Below are 12469 nucleotides of genomic sequence, written 5' to 3' on the forward strand. Positions count from 1 at the left end.
GTGGAGAATTGGTTAGCTGCCGTTTTCAATCTTAGAAGTGGAAGTGTGGGTTTTCCATCTCAGAAAATCGAACACTAGCCAATGTTGTCTGCACCAAGTAAAATCATGTTAGCTGCCATTTTCAATCTTTTAGATGGAGAGAGATGAGGAAGTGGGTCAATTGGTTTTAGGGTTTTCGGTGAAAATGAATTATGGAATTTATGGAAAATAATGAGGGTATTTTGGGAAGGTCTGAAAACACGTGTACCGTTTTTGACACGCATGCACATGTGCTGACTCAGCTAACCGAGGAATGGATGGAAAAGCTAACGATGAGAGGAAACACTAATTTCAATCTTTTTGGGAGGAAACGCGAATTAGCGATCTTTATAGGAGAGAAAACGCAAAATAGCCCTAAGATATAAGTGGAATGGCAACACTCTAACCACATTTGCATACAACTGTTCTTTTCAATTGGAAAGAAAGGGTTACAGCTTGAGTTCGAGCACTTTCAACAACAACAGCTCTTGCACTATGGAGTAGAATGTTAACCAAGAAGCAAAGATGGAGTATGGCTGGTTTGATTATACTGCGAAGGTCAATGAGTCTGGCAATTGAAGTTGGCTGGCAATGGTCTGGAACGGAGTTTAGCAGCTCCTAGTTCTCGGCTGGGAAAGATTGGCAGTGGAGAGACTTGATTGATACAGGCGTGAAAGAATGTGGAAGAACGAGCTTAGATAGTCGATCGTGAGAAGATGAATCGCTGTTGTGGCTTGAGCTGCGTTCGATGAAGGGAAACGGAAGATGGTGAAGCTGGTGCTATATATATACATATATATATATATATATATATCAGTGATGGCTGAGATGTTCAAATAACATTAAAGGCATGGCTTGAGTTTGTGGGGTTTTGAACGAGTTCTCAAGCCGGATAAAAGTTGGACAGATGCTGCTGCTGCCATTAACAATTCAGTTGAGAGAAGATCTCAGGTGCGAATGGAACTGAATGTTAGTTGGTTCACTGGAGAAAGGATGTGTCAAAGATTGCTACTGCCATGGGTTTTGCCTGAAAAACACACGGCAACAAGGAGAAGAGAATTGGCCCGAGTCTCTAATGATTTGAGGTTTGTTTTGTTGGTCGTGGTTAAGCTGTCTCGGCTAGTTGGTTGCAGCCGATGGGGAATCTGTGCTGTCGACGGAGTAAAGAAGCGAAGTGATGAATAGAACGATGAGGAGAGGACATGCTGACAAGTTTCTGGAAGTTAACTGCAGTTGCTGGTTGTGCTAATTTCGGTTCCAGTGAAGTGGTTCTGTTCACGAAATATAAAGGCAAGTGAAGCTGAGATTCAAAAACGATGGTGCAGGTAGTGGCGGTCTCAATAGTGGGCCTCATGACAGCAACATCAACCGATTTGGAGACTGTGAAGACAAAACTGATGGTTGAGCAGCTGCTGGAAGTGATTGCTGCGATGGTTCTGCATGGGGGTTTGTGGCCGAGATTAAGATGGTTCAACTGATTGCAGTCAATGGAGATGGAGACTTCAAGAACAGGCATGAAGGAAGGTGGGTATTGACTGCCGCTTCACTGTTTATTGTGGCTGAATGATGATGAACGGAGGGGAGTAGAAGTCAGTGAAGAAGAACGATGTTGGCTGGAGAAGTTGAAGGGTTCATATGGGTTTGATTGCTTGAGCAACGGTAATCTGTGAATGATGGTGTTGGACGTGGGCTGAATTCAAGCCGGTGATGGGCTGGGCCTTAGCCAATGTGGTTAGGTCTTATTTATCATTTCTTTGCATCTTATCTATATTATACAAAGAAGTGCTGTGTGTGTAGCCTGATAAATCCGACCATCGATTTCATCATCCCACGGTGTGGATCGATTCGTTATATGTTCTATATAGACGTCCGTCGGATTGTTGGGTTTCCTGATTTGACTATTCTTCCATAAGAAGATGTCTTGACCATTATATATCGGGAAAAAAATACCACGTTAACTACGTTTCCTAATAAAAATATGGGAGAGGGATATATTCAAATTTCCTTATCTGACTACGTTTTGAGAGATACTTACGTTTCATCTACAAGGAAAAATAAAAAACAAAAAAGGAAACCAATGCAAAAAATTTCGCAAATTTTTTTTTCAAAAAAAATGTAGACAGTCGTAGGACATTATCACAATATCACAGTATCTATATATGTACTAGGTATCAAGTTAAACTAACTAAGTTATGGTAAGGTAAAGTAAGGAATTGAAGAAAGTTGTTGGGCAGGAAGCTTCACCCGGGTGCAACCTGGTGCTTCATTCTCTTCCTTTCGCAGCAAATTAAGACAAAGCAAAAAGAAAATGTTACCAAATAGACACGAACTCAAAAACACGAATAGCACCCCATGAAATCATCTCTTGCAAATTAAATACCCAATGACATAATTCAATTTGCAATTTAAAGAAAACACGAGGAGCAAGCATAAAACCTTGCCCAAAAACATAAAAAAATGAACAACCTAAAAGTTTGACTCGGTCAATCAGACCTTTGAGGATGCAAATGTACAAATTGCTGAATGGAGACAAAGTTGTACAACAAAATGGACAAACAAACTCGGTGTAGTTTACTAATATTTTATGTACAATTTTAGAACCATGTATAGAGATATTATATTCACGCATATTACAAATTAGCCTTGGGACATATCCAAACATTGACTTTGGCCATTCTACCGCTTGGACCGTTAGTTCGCGAAATGTACATCCGTCCATTGTATATATGACGGGGATTTTATTATTTTGGACGTTTCGGATTGATGTCACGATATAAGAATATATGACTTTGAAGTAATAATAAGGCTGTTATAAAAAGAAGTGATGTCTGTCTTGGATAATAGACGGTCCTGATTTCGGCAATCTGACGGCTGGGAAAGATAGTTGGCGAGATTTCTATCCATCCGTCCGTTTTAGACATATAATTTTGAGAGATATTTACGTCAGTCGGTTCGTGAGATGATCTTCTTTTAATATTTTGTTTTAGATGGAAGGGATTATGCCCCGGCCCGATGTAAAAAGAGACTCAACATTTCCTTATGTGACTCGAATCAACATTTCCTAATGCGTGTCGGTTTCCTTAAAAGTTTTCATGCACTAAATATAAATATCCTTTCTGATTTTACCAAAAAAAAAACAAATATTAATTTGAAGACTCTATAGATTTTACCTAATCACGGCTAATTTTAATGCAGATATCATATTTGCCTTTAAATTTTCTAATCCACGGCCGGGGCCGTAAGTCCCGGCCCCATCCGGCTGCTATGACCCGCCTAATTGAACACACTATTGTGACCGACTAACTAACACGGTATAATATGACACGACCAAGTAAATATCAGGACCGTTGTAGTATTGACCGGACTAACTAAATATACTCCCGACTATTATAGATGGACTAAAATATGGGAAGACACTGGCCGACCGACCAAACAATAAACAGAACTTTAAAAGGTTGAGTCCCGGTCGTAGGCCGGGGTGATACCTAGTATATATACGGCCGGGGTGATACCTAGTATATATTATAAAAAGAAGTGTTGTTTGTGTAGACTGATAAATCCGGCCATCGATTTCGTCATCCTACGACACGGATCGAAAGTTGGATGAGGGATATTTTCGTTCGTCCGATCGGGAAACAAGATAAGAAGACGTTTCCTAATACAACTATATGTTCGGTCGGTTGTTCGGCGGCTTACGTTTTTTTTGTTTTTGTTAAAAACCTATCGACAAAGGAACGCTGGATTTCCTATTGGGAAAATTAGGCTCAGGCCCAACCCATGGATAACCCATAATATGAGGCCCCTAGATAAAAGAGTTTCATTAGTAGGCCCTGAATTAAAAAATAAATTTAATAAAAGCGAAAAGACTAAATTAGCCTCAAGTATATAAGAGGCGTCACCTACCTTTCTCTCGTTCAGACGCCATTATTTCATTTCCAAGGAGAGAGAAAACAAATCTCACTCACCTGAAACAGAAAGAAATCTAGAAAAAAACCCAAAAAATCAAGAAATCTTCCTGAAATCTGTTCCAAAACAAAGATCGAGATCAAAAACTATTCATCATTTGCTAACCCCTAAATCAGAGAAACAGATCGAAAAAGTTTCAGATTCAAAAACCAAAAAAAATCAAAAGAAACAGTTTCAGATTCAGTTTCAGATTCAAACCCTAAATCGCCGTTGTTACTGATTCCTGTTGATGAAATACTCCGACGATTAATCACTAGGTAAGTTTTGATTTGAAGCTGTTAGTTTTGATTCCTGTTGTTACTGATTCGTGGGTCGAAAATTTCTGAACTAGGGTTTGTAATAAGATTACAACAAACATAACTCATTCTGACTGATAATTTTACAGATCGGAGAAGGAGAACAATCGTTTGTGCATAAAATCCATGAAATAACTGATTAAATAGAAACAAAGGTAAGTCATGGATGTGATATAACTGATTGATTTAGTGGATTTCATTTCTGAGATGTTACTGTTTGAAAACCCTAGAAACTCTAAGTTGAATTGCAATCAACTAACTTGATTTTATTACTACATCAACTGCAGATTCAGAATCAAATTTCTTTTGGAATAAAAATGGTGAAAGGAAAAATGAATCCCCCTAGAAAAGATGATACAATTACAGGTACTAAGTTGTGAAAACTATTGTTGTCATGGTCTCATGTTTATTTCTCATATAATGCTTGTGAATATGTAATTACACAGACAAGGACATGTGTTACTATAAGTTACACACTCAAAATGTAACCACTGACTGTGTTGTGGTTTGTATATTGATTGTGTAACTTATAGTTACACATACCAAGTGAGCCTGTCACCACTGACTTGCCTAGGGATGTGTAACTAGTAGTTGCACATAAAAAATTGGTTGTGTTTAGGATGTGTAACTTGTAGTTACACATAGAAAATTGGTTGTGTAAATTAAAGTTACTCATTAATATGCATGTGTAAGTTAAAGTTACACCTTGTAGAATGTCTAGGATTGAGTGTGTAACTTGTAGTTAAAATCTACTAACTGAATAAATTTAAAAGTTTCTAATGTAAGTGATGCTTTTGAATGTATAACTACGCAAACAAGGGCCTGTGTAACTTTAAGTTACACATTCAAAATCTCACCACTATGTTGTGGTTTGTATATTGAGTGTGTAACTTGTAGTTACACATACAAATGAGCCTTGCAGAAGTGGTTGGTAACTTGTAGTTACACATCTTAACTGTGAGTTACACATTCAAGATGTTACCAATGACTTGCAAAGTGGCTGTGTAACTATAAGATACACATTGAAAATCTAATCACTGACTTGCCAATTGACTGTGTAACCTTAAGTTACACATGCATAATAACATAACTGATTTGGCAATTGCCTAGATAACTAAAAGTTACACATGCAAAAATATAACTATGACTGTATTGTGTTTGTAAATTATAGTTGGACATAAAAAAATGACCCCTTTAAACCTTCATATGCATGTAAGTTAAGGTTACACAACACAGAATAGAATGATTCAGTTTGTGTACTTGGCAAATAAACATAGTTTGTAACATGATTTTCATTTTGTAGTTAAAAACGAGTGTATTTGATAAGTACACAACATACTGACTCATGCTATTTTTGTGTGTGATGTGTACAGGAAACCTAAGGCAGTCGTTGAATGCAGTAAAGGATTTAGTAAAGGTGATAAAGCCTATAGGACTGACTGATAGGGATCATAGATATCTTAGGAGAGCTGCTTACGGAGAACTCGTAATGATGTATTACGATGACTATGATACAACTGTACCAACTACAACAAGACAGATAACTACCAACAAACACGGCGTCTTGAAGCTCTTGAACTGCTTTGACATGGATTGTGAGACACCATGTTCATTCAAGTTTGCTGATGATAAGATTATAGAGTCTACACCGGCAAAGCTGGCTGGTATATTTTGCATGCAGAGGATTGGAAGCAGAAAGGGTCAGAAGCTGTTAAAGTACTATTGTCCTAGTGATTTGACTGACAATGTTTTATACAGCAAATACTTCACCGATATCAAATCTACAAAGCATCAGACGACGGTGACTAAGACAAACATTTTAGAGAAGATAAAACAACTTATGGCAAAAAGGAGAAAAAGTGGGAAAAGAAAGAAAGTTGATGAAAAGGATCTAGTTTGCCTGATAGGTCTTTATCTTTGCTGTGTATTTTTTTTTGGCGACAAAAATGCCAATGGAGTGAACGCGAAATATCTTAGTATCGTTGAAACTTATGATACGGTGCTCAAGGTGTCGTGGCCTGATTTAATACACGAGCACTTGTTTGAAGAGATTCATACTTATCTTAGTTGTTTGTCAAATGTGAAGGCTTGTGTGCAATACCTACTGGTAAAAAGCTTGTGTGTAATTTCTATTCCAGCAGTTTTAGTGTTACGTGATGGATATTTTTGTTCAATCGACTAATTAAAATTTATATGTTGCAGTTATTGTTTGCTGAACACACGCCAGCAGGATTAATCCTGAAAGTTGAGAACCACGAGGAAGATATCCCGAGGGTTGGGAGATGGGATATATACCAGATTTCTGATTACATTTGGAAAACATACATGACACAGTTTTCGGTAAGTGTTATATGTCAGTTGGTTTAGGTTTTGTAAATTTATGGTAATGTAATTTAGATAAAACTTTGATGTAATCAAAATTGTCATGTGTAGCTATAAGTTACACATTTAAATGTGCTTGTGTAATTTATACTTACACATGCAAAAGATAACACAAGTGAATGCAACTATAGGTTATGTAACATATATATCCTGTTTGTATATATATCCTGTGCTTATGTAACTATAGGTTACACATTTTATATGTATATCCACTTTACATTAGATATATGTGTAACCTTTAGTTACACATATCCACTTTACATTAGATATATCTAATGTGCTTATGTAACTATAGGTTACACATATAAAATGTGCTTATGTAACTTTAAGTTACACATACAAACGAAAAATGTATATTTAGAATGTTCAACTGTTTTTTGCAATCTCTTTTTAACCTCTCCATCTGTTAATTGCAGCCAACTCCTAGCTTTGTGGCTGAGTTTTCACAGCTTGAGAAGCAGCTGGGTATATCAACCGTGGTACCCAGCAAGGACGACCTGCAAAGTTGGCTGAAAGCGCAAACTATTGAGAATAGCCATCTGAAAGAGCAACTGCAAGAAAAGAAAGCAATGCTTAAAGCAGTGTATGCAATTGCAAGAGAAGGGATATCATAAGGGGACCTTTCAGGAACAGCGGAATTCAAGGTTCACAAATTTAGTTGCCAAATTATGCAAGCAATGGGTATTGATCCTTACAAAGTGACCCAGGAAGAGTTTATGCAACATGAAGATGATGTACATGGAGGTACTGAGCATGGATCTACTGAGCATGAAGAAGAAGAGTTACAATTAGTTGAGACAGAGCAACAAGGAGATGGAAGTACTGAGCAAGAGAAAGAGAAAGATGACGCGGAAACTTCCTTCAATGAAGAATGTAAGTAGTTGTTCATTTTTAATATGCTTCTTTAACTTGATAGAGGTACCCAATTAGTTGACACTAAGGTCTTTGAACCTTTTTAATTTCATATTTTACTTGTTCATTTTTAACTTGCTTGTTTAACTTGATTAGACTTAATAAATGTTGAGTAAACTGATCATATGGATGTGTAATCCCTAGTTACACATGCCACATGCATGTGTAACTTCTGGTTACACTAGTTAGATGCATGTGTAACTCCATGTTACACTAGGTATCCATGCCATATTCATGTGTAACATGAAGTTACACATATTAGTTATCCAAGCCAGTCGATTACACATGATATATTCTTCTTGAAATTTTATTAAAAAAATTTAACATCATCATCATCATCCTAATTCTCGTTTCAATTCTTGTGCAGTTCCATGTATGAGCCTTGCAGCTGGAAATACGCCAACAATTCTGCAAGCTCAAACTGCTGCAGAGGGGCACAAAAGACCACTCAGGACATATAGTTCGAGTATGAAGAGTGTGACAACTTGCAAGACTCCACCAAAGAAAAGGCCTGTCGCAAAGCAAAATCCCACTCCTACAAATAATGTTGATGAGGAGCAGAAGAAAGATGTTGAAGAGACACCTGTTACGGATGAGGCACAGAAGAAAGCTGCAGATGGTGGAGTTGTGGATGGGGCAGGTGATGATGTAGCTGCAAAAGTCGTAGGTGATGATGTTACTGCAAAAGTCAATGAGGATACACCTGCAACTGTTGGTGACGGTTTGGTTATGACTGCTCCAACTCAGCCAACTCCTGGAACTTTTGATGACAGTTCTGCTTCAACACAGTTTGAGGACTCCATGGTGATAACTGCCACAACACCGCAAACACAGCCTGACAATGCTCAGACCTACAGGTTGGTGCAACTAGGAGCTAACCCTGATGATATGACGAATGTTGAAGTGAGTGAAATGATAGATGAGATCGTCAGCAACATTAACAAAACTGAACATGGACCCGCAGTGACGGAGAATGCAGAACCTACCTCAACTGGTAACCACTCTTCCGTTCTATGTTTTGTTTGTAATGGAAGTGTAACTTCAAGTTACACATTGTAAAAGGCATGCGTATCTTGAGGTTACATACAGTGTGTTTTGTTTGTAATGGAAGTGTAACTTCAAGTTACACATTGTAAAAGGCATGTGTAGCTTGAGGTTACATACAGTACATTATTATTTTGGCTTGTGTAACTTTAAGTTACATACATGTGCTAATTTTACTGAGATTCTGCCTATATTTGTTTGCGCAGCTACAACGCAGGAAAACGTTTTTAGCCTTGGATTAGAAAAAACTCCAAAACCTGCAGGAGAGTTACTGAAGGAAGCTGCAAATACAATAAGAGAAAGGCAACCATCATTAATACAACAACGTGTGCTGAGGAATAGAAAAATCCCAACACAAGATCTGAAACAATATCAAAGAAATTCAAAGAGGATTAAGAAGACAGCTAATGAAGAAGAAATGGCCGCAGTTCCAGAAGTAGAAGAAGATAGAATGGCTGAGGTTGCTGAAGAAGATGATGGAACAATGAGAAACGATGTGAAAGGTTCAGAAGTTATCGAAAGGCTGGAAGGCGAGAAAAAGAATAAAGTGCTTGAATATTTCAATACTCATCCGAAAACGTAAGTAGCTTGACTCCAAGTAGGCTTGATTCTGTTATTGATTGTTGTATTTTACTACTTGATTCTGTTATCTTGATTGATAATAGTTTACTTCTTTGTAATGCAGAGACATTACTTGGATGGAACGCAAAGAAGATGGTAGCGAGATGTTTGATATATCTGGAGAACTAATGATACAGCTTACAAAGAAAGAATCCTTCTTGGAGTCAGAATTCATCGACTTCTACATTAGCAGATTGAGGACGAAGATGAACTTTAACAGCAAGTATGACAAGGCGATATTCCTGTCGCCAAAAGCATACGTAAGTACTTCGATATATTTAAAATCTTATTGCATTTATAATGTGTAGTATATGTTGTAAGATTATGATAACATACTCAAGATTTTTTTCCAGTGTAAAACCCAAGGCCCTATGTGTAACTTCTGTTTACATAATCACTTGTTCATTTGTAACTTTTGATTAAAAATGTGAGTTTGACATTCCAAATGGTTTTTGCAGATCTCTTACTTGAAGGATTACGAAGAATTCAAGAAATTTTGGATTCCGAAGCTTGCGAAGGAGTATGTCAAGTACAAGAACGATGCAGTCAGACTTTTCGCCCCAATGTGCAACAACAACACACACTACACACTGCTAGAGTATGACTTGAGGAGCTCTAATCCTTGGTCCTACATGAACTCGTCAAACGTTAAGGAACTCAAGGGTGAACACCTTCTTCAAGCCAAGAAATATGCATTTGCAATTACTACAGAACTGAGACTCCGCTGTCCTTTTGCTCTTGGGATGAATGAAAATGCCAAGAATCTCAATGCGCCCCCACAAGGTACAATTCCTGACTGTCTTCCATGTGTATGCAATTACATGAAGATCAGGATGAAGAATAAACCACTTGACAAAAAATTAACCTCAACTATGATGTTATGGTGGACTGACAAGCTGAACCGCATGAGAGGAAGCATGCTATACAAGATTCTTTCGGATCCATCTAGAGATGTGTAAAGCAGTCATTAGGATTAGAAAAAATTCTATACTCGCAAATATGTTGTTAGCCACAAACAGATGTTAGACTTGGAAAATATGTTGTTAGAAACTTTTAAATTTCGTCAGTTAGTAGATTTTAGCAGTTCTTAGTTTTGCAAAATATTTTTGGGTTGAAATTCTTTGAATTAAAAACTTTTATCTTGTTAGAACTACTACTGCTGTGTGTACAGGTTTCAGAAAGTATGCAACAGGTTAAGTAACTACACATCTTAATTTGATGCAGAAAGTGTAACCTGAGTTTAGATATACATTTATCATGTGTAAGCTAATGTTACACATCCATATATTTGAGTGTAAACTGAAGTTACACAAGCCATTGATCGGATTTCCCAATAAATCAAAATAAAGTTACACCAGCATTTATCATGTGTAAGCTAATGTTACACATGCAATCACAGCAGTGTAACTTCCGGTTACACATCCATATATTTGAGTGTAAACAAAAGTTACAGAAAGCATTTGACCACTGATCAGACGTATACAATAAATCAAAAATAGAATAAAACGCATTTCAACTGTGAACTGACAAAATATAAAATCTGAATGAATCATCCTTACACATAATCAACGTTGAAGAAAAATAAAAACGTTTGGTCCATGAAAACCAACATGAAGAAAACTAAAAAAACAAATAATCAAAGATAAATAACAATCAAATCATTAGTTGCAGAAATGAATTTTGTTAGGCTCAAGCTAGTGGGGTGTGAACTTCCGAGGATTCCTGCAACCCGCCTTGTTGTGACCTGTTTCCTTGCAGTTGCTGCAATGAACTTTCCTCTTCACCTTCTTCTCGTGTTTACTTATAATCCTTTTCCCTGGTGGTCTACCTGGTGGTCTACCTGGATGCTTCTTCACGGTAGGTGGGTTGACGGTGTCGTCTGGATGATATTCAACAGGCCTGTTGTAGTTGGGAATCGGCTGGATGGCATGCATATAAGTCTTCCTAAAATAGTCGCTTGTAAAATACGGTGAAATGAAATCAATAGCCTCACGTTTAATCTTGCGTATGGCTGCAAGAGCATGAGCACAAGGAAAACCATATACGCGCCACCTGGAAGAAAACAAAAAACAAATCAAAAATCAGTTAGTTGCACATACAAATCATAAAACACTCAAAATTAGCTAGCTACAGGTGCATGTACAGGATGTGTATCTTTAAGTTACACATATAAAATAAATTTGTAACTATTATTAACACATGCATATATCTAATGTAAAGTGGATATACACATTCTTAAAAAAAAGAACATACAAAGAGAAGAAAAAAGCATAAGAAACCAAACCTTTGACAGGTGCAAGTCTCGTGTTCGAGGTCCACCATGTGAGACCTTTCACTAATAACTTCAAACACGGTAGGACTAGCAACCAATACTTCCCAAGCCAAACCTTCATCTTGAAGAGCCACAAGCTTTTCTTCATACTCAGGGGTTAATGGAGTCATCATATTAGCACCAATTTCACGACGCTCTGCCATCAAACACATTATTTTCCTCCTAATCTGAAAAGGAGAAAAAAACTCATCAATGCATAAAGTGACAAAACATGAAATAAAAAGACAACAAAACAACAAAACACACACACACACTCAATTAACCTGATCAAGAAGAGCAGATGCAGGCATCTTCTTGTGAACCAGAACCCATCTATTGACTGATTCTGCTAGAGTACTAGATGTTCGTCCATACCGACAACCTTTGAAATAGGCATTCGCATATGCTTCAGGTGGGATTGTCTCGATGTAATCAGCCACCCAATCGCAGTTCAAATCTCTAATCTTCTGTATGGCTTTCGCATGGTTTTCAGGTGAGAGTGCGTATGTCGCCTCTCGGAAATGGTCCATCACAAGTGAGTACCTAGGATCTGTTGCAGTGATGGGTATATTCTTCGTCAAATGATAGTAGCAGAAGCTGTGGAACCCATCTGGATAAACAAGTGGAACACCTTGCAAGAGTCCTTCATGGCGATCCGAAAGGAAGGTGATTGGCCTCCCATCACCAACAACTTCTTTCAAATTCCTTAAAAACCACTCCCAGTTGTCGATCGTCTCAGAATCGACTAGTGCAAAAGCAAGGGGGAAAAATCCTACAAAAAAATTGTGCAGAATCGAAAGAATAATAAGTTTCACACATGCTAAAACAAATATGTAACTTAAGGTTACACATGCTAAAACAAATATGTAACTTAAGGTTACAGATGCTGTTTTCTTAGTTACACACTGAGTAAAGTAAT

At 37.5% G+C, this 12469-nt stretch overlaps 1 long non-coding RNA gene across 1 annotated transcript; it reads left to right on the top strand.

Moving 5' to 3' along the window:
• The first annotated feature begins 4111 nt into the window (after positions 1–4111).
• On the top strand, positions 4112–5728 carry LOC113293171. Its single transcript, XR_003332092.1, has 4 exons — positions 4112–4241; positions 4370–4435; positions 4568–4646; positions 5654–5728. It is a non-coding gene; the product is annotated as an uncharacterized LOC113293171 (long non-coding RNA).
• The last annotated feature ends 6741 nt before the right edge of the window (positions 5729–12469 follow it).

The sequence above is a fragment of the Papaver somniferum genome, chromosome 7, assembly GCF_003573695.1.
Source record: "Papaver somniferum cultivar HN1 chromosome 7, ASM357369v1, whole genome shotgun sequence".
In the NCBI taxonomy this organism is placed as follows: Eukaryota; Viridiplantae; Streptophyta; class Magnoliopsida; order Ranunculales; family Papaveraceae; genus Papaver; species Papaver somniferum.